Consider the following 9,605-nt stretch of genomic DNA (forward strand, 5'->3'; position numbering starts at 1 on the left):
GGGTAAACTCTTAAGCTGCAGTGGAAACTCCAGGTTTTTGGAGATGCCAGGAACATGGAATGTCTGCTGAGAACCAGGGCAGCTAGTGGAACCAGCCCAGCAGAAAGGCTGTGTGGGGGAGCAGAGCTGCTCACACCTGTGAGAACCCACATCACAACACTACTGAGACACTGGGCATGGAGCGACAAGGGTAATACTTACCCTGTTGGGCTTTGGTGCCGCTTTGGCTCTTTTGGAACAGGAACATTTACTTTATTGTGTATTGGAAGTATGCAATTTGTAGACTAATTTTTTAATATAATTATAGGCACTCACCGTGGCCTGGAACTCAAACAGGAGCAGATGCAGGAACCATGGAAGAAAGCTGCTTGCTGACTGGCCCCTAGGCTCATGTTCAACCACCTACCTTATACTGCCGAGGACCATCTGCCTAGGAAGGCACGGCCCACAGTGGCCTAGGCTCTCCCACATCGACCATTAATCAATAAAATACTCCCATAGACTTGCCTATAAGGCCAATCTGATGAAGGAAATTCCTCCATAGATATTCCCTCTTCCTGGATGACTCACCCTAGCTTGTGTCAAGTTGATAAAAAAATAAAACAAAATTGGCACACAGATAAGAGTTGCCTTGATTCTGAGAGGAAACTTGGAACTTAAACTTTTGCATAATATTTGAACTATTAAGACTTCGGATCTCGGGGTCTAGAGAGGTGCTCTGATGGTGGAGAGCACTTGCTGCTCTCCCAAAGGACTCAGGTCAGTTGCCAGCACCCACATCTGGTGGTCTACACCCTCTTATAACTCCAGCTTCAGAGGAGTTCCACGGACAGAATGTGCCCATCATTCCAGACATGCTTCTCTGTCCGTTCCCAGTCTCCCCTTTAGAGCTGAGATCCACCCTGACTTACCACCAGAGACAGTGTGGCCTCTCTGCAACTTCATGCAGGCAGCGTCTCACAGCCCTGGCTTGTCCTGGCATGCAAAGGCCAGCCCCACGCTGTTTTCCTGGGGTGCATAAGGATGTATGGGGACCTCAGGTGTTGCTCCAGAATGATCAACCCAGGACTCGCCACAGCACGACTGCCAGGTTTTAAATACTAAAAGCAAAATCCTTTGGCCACAACTCTCCAAAACTGAGCATCATGTAAGGAAAGAAAGCCAAGTGGTACTAGACTCCTGCTCAGTAGCACTCAAAACCAAAGAAAGAAGTGATACTTCTTTATCTGAATGACACTTGTTATGAGTAGAATTTTCCTCCATATCCCCTCCCCAAATATGTCTGAGTCCTAACTGCCAGCTCTGTGAATATGATCTTATTTAGAAGTGTGGTCACGGGACTGGAGAGGTAGTTCAGAGATTAAGAGCACTGGTTGCTCTTCCAAAGATCCTGAGTTCAATTCCCAGCAACCAAATGGTGGCTCACAACCATCTATAATGATATCTGGTGCCCTCTTCTGCCCTGCAGGCATACATGCAGGCAGGACACTGTATACATAATAAATAAATCTTTAGATGTGGGGTCACTGCAAAAATCATCAAGTTAAGGCACAGTTGTATTCCACATCTGTTGTCCTTAAGAGAAGAAAAAGGGAAAGGAGAGCCACAGACATGGGGAGACAGGCATGTGACAACAGAGCAGGTTAGTGTTGATAACCAATGGGATCAAAGGATCATCCTGAGTGAGCTGTCCCAGAAGCAGAAAGACACACACTGTATATACTCACTCATATAGACATATAACATAGAATAAAACTACTAAAACCCTGAACATCTGAAGAAACTAATAAAGAGCAGACCCTGACTAAAACGCTCAATCCCTATCCCGAAAGGCAAAGAGGATAGACATCAGAAGAAGAAGAAAACAGGAAACAACCTAGGAACCTGCCACAGAGGGCCTCTGAAAGGTTCTGCCCTACAGATTATCAAAACAGACACTGAGACTTAAGGCCAACTGATGGGCAAGTGCATGGAATCTTAAGTAAGAAATGGGAAATAGTAAGATCTGGAGAGGACAGGAATCCCACAAGGAGAGCAACAGAACCAGAAAATTTGAACACAGGGGTCTCCCCAGGGACTCCTATTCCAACCAAGGAACATGCATGGAGATAACCTAGAACCCCTGCACAGATGTAGTCCATGACAACATAGCATCCAAGTGGGTTCCATAGTAATGGGAAGAGGGACTGCCTGTGATATAATCTGATAGACCTGTTCTTTGATCACCTCCCCCTGAGGGGAGAGCAGCCCTACCAGGCCACAGAAGATGACAATGCAGCCATTCCTGATGGGATCTGATAGACTAAGATCAGAAGGAAGGAGAGGAGGACCTCCCCTAACAGTGGACTTGGGAGGGGCAAGCAAGAAGAAGGGGGAGGGAGGGTGGGCTGGGAGGGGAGGAGGGAAGGGCTTATGGGGGGATACAAAGTGAATAAACTGTAATTAATAAAAAATAAAAAAATTTTAAAAAAGATTTAAAAAAAAGATTAATGCATATAGCATTCAGCACCTCCAGATAGAGAACGCAGTTGTGCTGGTTATCTGGTGGTGGAGCTGGTAACCTCCAGAAGGATGAGAGGATGTGACTGTTGTTTTAAGCTCCCAGTTGTAAGGCTTTGTTAAGGCAGTCCTAGAAAATCAGCCCAGTCACCATGGGAAGAAGGTGAGGTTTTCACTCACCGCTCCTGCTCAACTGTCTTCAGGCAGCAAGGCTGCTGAGAGTTTCCTGTCTGAGGGCATGCAAGAATTCAAGCCCTGGTGCATAGGCATGTTCCTTGGAGTCAGCCTGAAGAGGAGTCCCCTATTACCCAGAGCATGGTGGGGAGTTTTAGCAAAGGGTTGGCAAAAAATCATTAAATATCATTAACTACAGACCCAAAACATGAGCAAAAGTAAGGATGTGGCTGTTGGTGTAGCCTGGATATAGAGTGTTTGCCTATCATGCTTGAGACCCTGGGTTTGATCTCCATCACCCGAGGGGGAGGGGGAAAGTGATGGAGATAAAGAGCAGAAATAAAAAAGCATAACAGAGATGAAATAAAAATGTTGCATCGTCCAACAACACAGAGATCAGTAACAAGGCAGCACAATGCAGGAGGTGGGACACATGTAGCTGCTGGGCTCCTTGCTGACTGCCAAAAATTAGAGGGTAACAACAGGAGCAAATGGAGGAGACCAGATGGCCAGTTTACAGCACAGACAGAGCACTCCAGACAGAAGTGACTAACGGAGGCGGAAAGGGGGCTCAGAGAGACAACCGAGCCTCCCTGCAACGCTCATCGCTCATCAACACACGCATCCTTATGCCCAGACGGGTGAGCCTGGATCTCACCGGTGAATGAAACGGCTGCTCAGAGAACAGTAGGGCAGGTGCAGCCAACGTAGGAGACGTACTTGGCAACTCAGAACCTTTACCTACAAGTACTATGCACACACTCCTCTCCTAACAGCGCTCCCAGTGACCTAGGACTCCCACCTGCCTCACGCTACAGGCACACCCCTCTCTAAACGGTGGGAAAGATGGTTTCTCTCTCTCCTAATGACCATCAAACCTGGGCGGCTTCTGTTTAAACATTTTCCTAGCATGTCCAGTAGGAATGTAGCAGGGCCAATATGGCCTGAACTAGTTTTGGGCACACATGCAGTCAGACAAACTGTGTTCTTTAAGTAAACCTTTAGGAAGAGTCCCCTATGTACCGTCTTGTGTATGCCTGAAGTCAGATGAATTGTGGGAAAGGATACATGCCCTGAGCAAAGTCAAAACAGAGAACTGCCCACTCTATATCCCCTAGAAATCAGTTCCCCCTTGTCCTGAACCCCATGAAAGGAACAATTATCAATGGCCTTGAGTACTGTCTCCCATGTGGCCTTTGATCCTCTTGACAGAAAAGAATAATTTTTCTCTGTACTTTATTTTTATCGATGTGTACATCTGTGTGAGTGTGCGCCATGTGTGTGCAGTGCCTGAGGAGACCAGAGACGGCCTCATATTCCCTAGAGCTGGAGTTACAGGGGCTGTGAGCAGCTCAGTGTTGGGACTGGGAATTAGGCTTCCATCCTCTGCAAGAGTGGCAAAGTCTCTTAACTACTGAGTCCGCTTCCCAGCCCAAGAATTTTCAGTGTAGCCATTTTCCTCAGCTTTCCTTCAGGATTTTCATATGGAGGGGAGCGTGTGTGTGTGTGTGCGTGCGTGTGTGTGTGTGTGTGCCGCACATGCATGCCCACTGTGTGTGTGTTACTGTGAATAAAGTTTCCTTAGTACTTTGTAGTCTGTATGAGCCTTCGCTTCGATTCTTTAACCAGAGAAACCCTGTCTCATAAAAACAAAACAAAACAAACAAACAACCCTGGAAACAAAGGCACAAACCCAAACCACCAGTAACGTGGCAGTGGGCATGCACCTGCAGCAGCTGGTGCACAGCCTCAGTTCAGCCTCAAGGACACCCCCACAACCCCATTTGAATTCCAGGCTCTCTTGACGCCCAGCTCTCTATATATGATACCCGAACAACTAATGTTGAGGGACCCATGGGAACTGAAGAGCTGAGGTCTCTCCTGCATAGAACCCTAGCACCCTTATACCTTCAGGACCCCAACAAATGTAGAGTCACAGACCTGGACAAACCAGGCATCATCCCTGCCTCTGCCAGGCCAGCTGGATAAGCTCAGAGGTATCTCTTCCTCTCTGAGGATGGTAGGCTGCAAGGCCAGAAAAAGAGCTTGAGGTCTAAGGCCTAGTGTAAAGTGTCCTGGTGTGGGTAGGAGTCTGGACCCCTACCCATCAGGGCCCAGGGAGCGGACTTGCACTCAGTGAAAGGAAAAATGCTATGGCTTGTGTCCAGCTGGCTCGACATGCTGAATTCCTCCAAGGACAACAGTTCCCAGCTCATTTCCAGAATAGTCACTCAGGAAATCCTTGATGACAGAATGCTGGCTGGCAACCCCAAAGCATCAGAAAATGGGGGTGGGGGTGCAGATTTCAGATCAGGGGTCCCTGAGATACACCTGATGCCCACACCCAGCTGTCTTTGCTTTAGATCAGAAAGCAGTACAGGACACATGCTCAGACCACAGGAAAGCCATGCCCTTGATTGCAGCCTCTTGAGCTACAGCCATGCCCTGGGATTAACATACACTACCAAGGAGAGAGATTCAGAAGCTTAGAGGAACATAGGTAGGGGGCTAGAGAGATAGCTCGGCGGTTAAAAGCACTGACTGCTTTTCCAGAGGACCTGGGTTCAATTCCCAGCAGCCACAAGGTGGCTAAATCTGTAACTCAAGTTCCAGCAGCTTCAGCACCCTCTGGCCTCTGCAGGTACAGTGATACACAGACATACATGTAGTCAAAACATCTATAGACATGAAAAATTTTGAAAAATAATAAGAAAGAAACACAGCTAAAATGAGGAGAGAGCCAGAAGGTTCTAACAATAAGAAGGGCCCAATTCTTCCCTCTTCTTGCCCAGCTCCTGGGGGTGTTTCGGACAGGTCTCTGGACTCTGCCCTTTGGAGAGTTGCCAGTGGAGGGCCGGCCCTCTGCCTTTGTCCCTGGCCCACTGGTTGACTGTGTTCTACTAAAGCCAAAAGGACTATCTTGCAGTCAGCTCATGTGGCTATCTCAGTAGTATTTGATAAAACTAAGGTTTTGTTCTTAAGAAAAAGCCTTAGCTGGGCGTGGTAATGCACCCCTGTAATCCCAGCACTCAAGGAGGCAGAGGCAGGGGGATCTCTGTGAGTTCAAGGCAGCCTGCGCTACAAAGTGAGTTCAGGACAGCCAAGACTGTTACACAGAAAAATTCTGTCTCAAAAAAAAAAAAAAAAAAAAAAAAGCCTTAGCCATCCAGAAAGAAAGAAAGAGACTCAATGTCCCTCTGATAACACCTATCTGGCAAAAGCTGCAGTTAATGAGAAAATGCTGATAGCTCAGGCGATGAGAAGATTGGCAAGCAAAGATGCCCATGGGCCCACCGCTGCCCAGTGTCAGCTGGAACGTGGCGCACAGCTCAGGGAGCAAGCTGGCGAGAGCCTGTAAAGAGAGCAACAAAAACCCCATTGTTCAAAGCCCGGGTCGTAGGCTGAGGAGAGGGCGCCAAGGTCGGGACAAGGTGATGCAGGTGGCTTTCTCTGCTCAGCAAGCCAGGCCTCTATCTACCCTGCTCCTCAGCATGACCTACGCAGTGCGGCACTGCAGTTACCTAAAACCCCAGGCCAAGGAAGAGAAGAGGGCAGCAGTGCCGGAAAAGAACAGGCAGAGGAGCCGGGTGGGTTGAGGGAGGGCCGACAGAAGACAGAGATGCCATCATAGAAGAAGGCACGAGGGAGCCTGCTTTTCTACAGCCGCCAAGGATGAATAAGCTTTGTTACTTTGTTATAAAGAGGTGTATATGTCTGGGGCGTGGGGTAAAAATTCATTCATTCGGCATTTAGCAAACCTATTGGATTTAAAATCCATATGCTTGATTTTATTTACTTCTCTGATATTAGCAACAAAGTTAAAAAAAAAAAAAAAAGCATTCTGGGGAGACGACTCCATTGGTAAAACACTTGTCTCACAAATATGAGGGAAGACTTGAGTTTGATCCCCAGAGCCTGAATGAAACAAGAGCTGGTAGTAGTACCATGAGCTGAGGTGGCAGAGACAGGCCCTGGGGCTCACTGTCCAGTCCAGCTACCCAGTTCTATAAGTTCCAGGCCAATGAGAAACCCTGTCTCAAAAAACAAGGTGCACGGATCCTAAGGAACAGCACCCTAAGCTGGGTTTGGTGGGGTACACCTTTAACCCCAGCATTCAGAGGCAGAGGCAAGCAGAGAACTACGAGTTTGAGGTCAGCCCAGTATGCACAGTGTGTAAAAATTAAATAAATAAAATAAAATAAGTTTCGAGGAGAAATAAAACAAGTGCTACACGCTGTATTGTGGAAAGCAATAAATACTTGGGGGAAACTAGCAGGGTTGGTTGTTTTGTTTTGTTTTTAGTGTTTTACTGCAATAAATACTTTGGAGATACTGTCAGGGTAGGGCAGTTTGCAGATGGAGCTGGTGTCCTGGGAGGGCTGCAATTGAAGGTGATATTTAAGGACTCAAGAGCAGCTAAGACATTCCAGAAGTGATAAAGGTGGGGTGTGCTCTGTCAGGCAGCAAGGTGTATTTACAAATCCTCCATGACCAGGGCGACATGGAACTGGATAAAGAAGCCTGGGACACCAGAGGAGAAGGCCGCCCCTGCCAATGCCGGAGCTTCTTCAGGACAACTTGGTAGGCAAAGAACAGACCCCTCAGGGAGAGCCTGTGGCCATCAGGCCTCTGCACTAGGGGAGAGTGAAATTGTTCTCTGTCCTGGGAAACCAACATCAAGGAGATTGAGACTCACCTGGAAAGGTAGAGCCATAACCTGAACCTGCAGAGATTCTTATGTGCAAGAGCTGGGTGCGGTGCTGCACGCCTTTAATTCCACAACTCGGGAGGCAGAGGCCAGGACAGACAGGGCTATTTAAAGAGATCCTGTTTCAAGAAGGAAAAGGGGGTGTGGGCGTGCTGGCGCATGCTTTTAATTCCAGCACTGAGGAGACAGAGGCAGGTAGGTCTAGAAAGTAAAAAACAAAAACAAAAACAAAGTTTATTTGGCCTGGAGGCTTGGGTCAGCAGTTAAGAGCACTGGCTGCTCTTCCAGAGGACCCAGGTTCTGCATGGTAGTTCACAACTGTCTGTAACTCCAGTTACAGCGGATCTAGCACCCTCACACAGACATACACATGCAGGCAAAACACCAATGCACATGAAAGTAAGTAAATATTTTAAAAAACGAAGAAGAAAAAGTACAAGAAGCAGGAACAACTGGAGGAAAATGCCGATACATCAAGTGTATTCAAGTGTCTAGGCTGAGGGTAGCAAGCGCCTCCCATGTGTGGGTCTCGGGGCTCAAGCTGCTGCCCTGCAGAGACAGAGGCAAAGGGACTGTGTCTGCCTTCAAGAGACTGCTGAGTAGAGTGAGCTTCCTCGGAGATGGAAGTAGATTCCCGCAACAAGCAAAACTGCACCAACAGCAGAGTCCACTAAGAGAAGCGCTTTCCTGAGTCAACGACAAGAGGCAGGAGCACTGCCTGGGAACCCCCCAACCCGAGGGGCTGACACAGAACAGCTACTGTCATGGTCAGTTTGAAAACAAACAGACACAGATTAACCCTGCAGGAGGTGGGGCTCCAGGCTACCACGCAGGGACAGTCAGCCAACATCAGAGTGGACCACTTCTAGCAGAGTGCCACTGCTAGAAGGCAGCTCTGGACTGCCTCTGCAGGCTGAGGAAACGCAAGCTCGTGATGCACAAATTCCACTGGGGAATTCCATTCCTAGGTGGACAATTACTCCGGAGGAATGCAAACTCCTGCACACCTGCCCTTCGCAGCACTGCTGACAACTGCCAAAAGCCCCAAAGGTCAGACACAAGCCCAGTGCCCACTGCGAGCAGAGGGATAAATGAGCACAGTAGGTCCACACAGAGGAATTTCACCCAGCCTGGGAATGCATGAACCAGAGCGGTGTGACACGTGGACAGAGGGATACTTTTGTCTGAAAGAGTATGTTCAGTGTAATAGCTTGTGTGACGTTCAAAAGCTGCGACCAACATTGTAAAACTACAGAGACACACAGGGGAGTGATGGCTGCTAAGAGGAAGGGGGAGAGTATGGCTGGGGGTGTGGGGTGCCCAGGGAGTCAATAATGTTCTGATGGGCATATGCCCTAGGACTAGTAAGTGACCCAGATGTATGTACATGGGTTACATGCTTCCCCCATGTGTCAGAGTTTATTCTCCGTGCTCTGCATATCCTGAACATGCCTGTTCTGTCTTTTGGGCCGGGAGCTCCCTAATCCCCTACATCAGATCTTAATCAGGCAGGGTCCTGCCCTTGCCCTTGTTGAGTGAGTGAATGACTCAGGCTATGAGGGGCTGAGCCCTGGCAGGGAAAAGTAAGCTCTTTATTGTTGCCCAGTGTTCTCGTGCCAGTTCTCTGAGTGAGAGCTCTTTCCACGTGAGCTACCTCCTCAACCCGGTAAGAGGACCTGGGTGGACCCTCCCAGCCTTGGCTGTGCTAAGGTCCGGATGTGGAAGTGACTCTGTGAATGTCAAGCCCAGGCTCTCCTTAAGCTTACTGAGGAGACCCTCCCCCCACAACCCCCCCGAGGGTGTCTTTGTGCACCCCTGTGGTGAGAAGCAGACTCTAACAGTCTCTAAGTGGCTACCTGCTCAACACCCCAGCCAGATTCCTGCCTAAAGGCTTCTGCTATGCATGAGAGTTCCAGGACAGGCAGGCCAAAGGGAATCTGTCCAGTGACCTACGCCCCACTGCAGCTCAGCACTTACAGGTTCTTAATTCTTGCTCCAAACTATGAGCCACCCGGAAGTATATGCTGTTATACCGTCTCCTCACTTCCTGGGGAGCCTTTCAGTAGCACCCTGCCTACGCTGGGAAGGAGCAATGTAAATGACGGTTCGGTTCATAGCCAAGTCAAGTCTGGGTGTGCACCACTGTAAGCTGCTCTTACGTCCACACCTTGTAGATGACCACAGACCCAAAGGTGACCTCGGAGCAGAGCTGCGAGGCAGGGCC

Source organism: Meriones unguiculatus, chromosome 12 (assembly GCF_030254825.1).
Source record: "Meriones unguiculatus strain TT.TT164.6M chromosome 12, Bangor_MerUng_6.1, whole genome shotgun sequence".
NCBI classification, from domain to species: Eukaryota; Metazoa; Chordata; class Mammalia; order Rodentia; family Muridae; genus Meriones; species Meriones unguiculatus.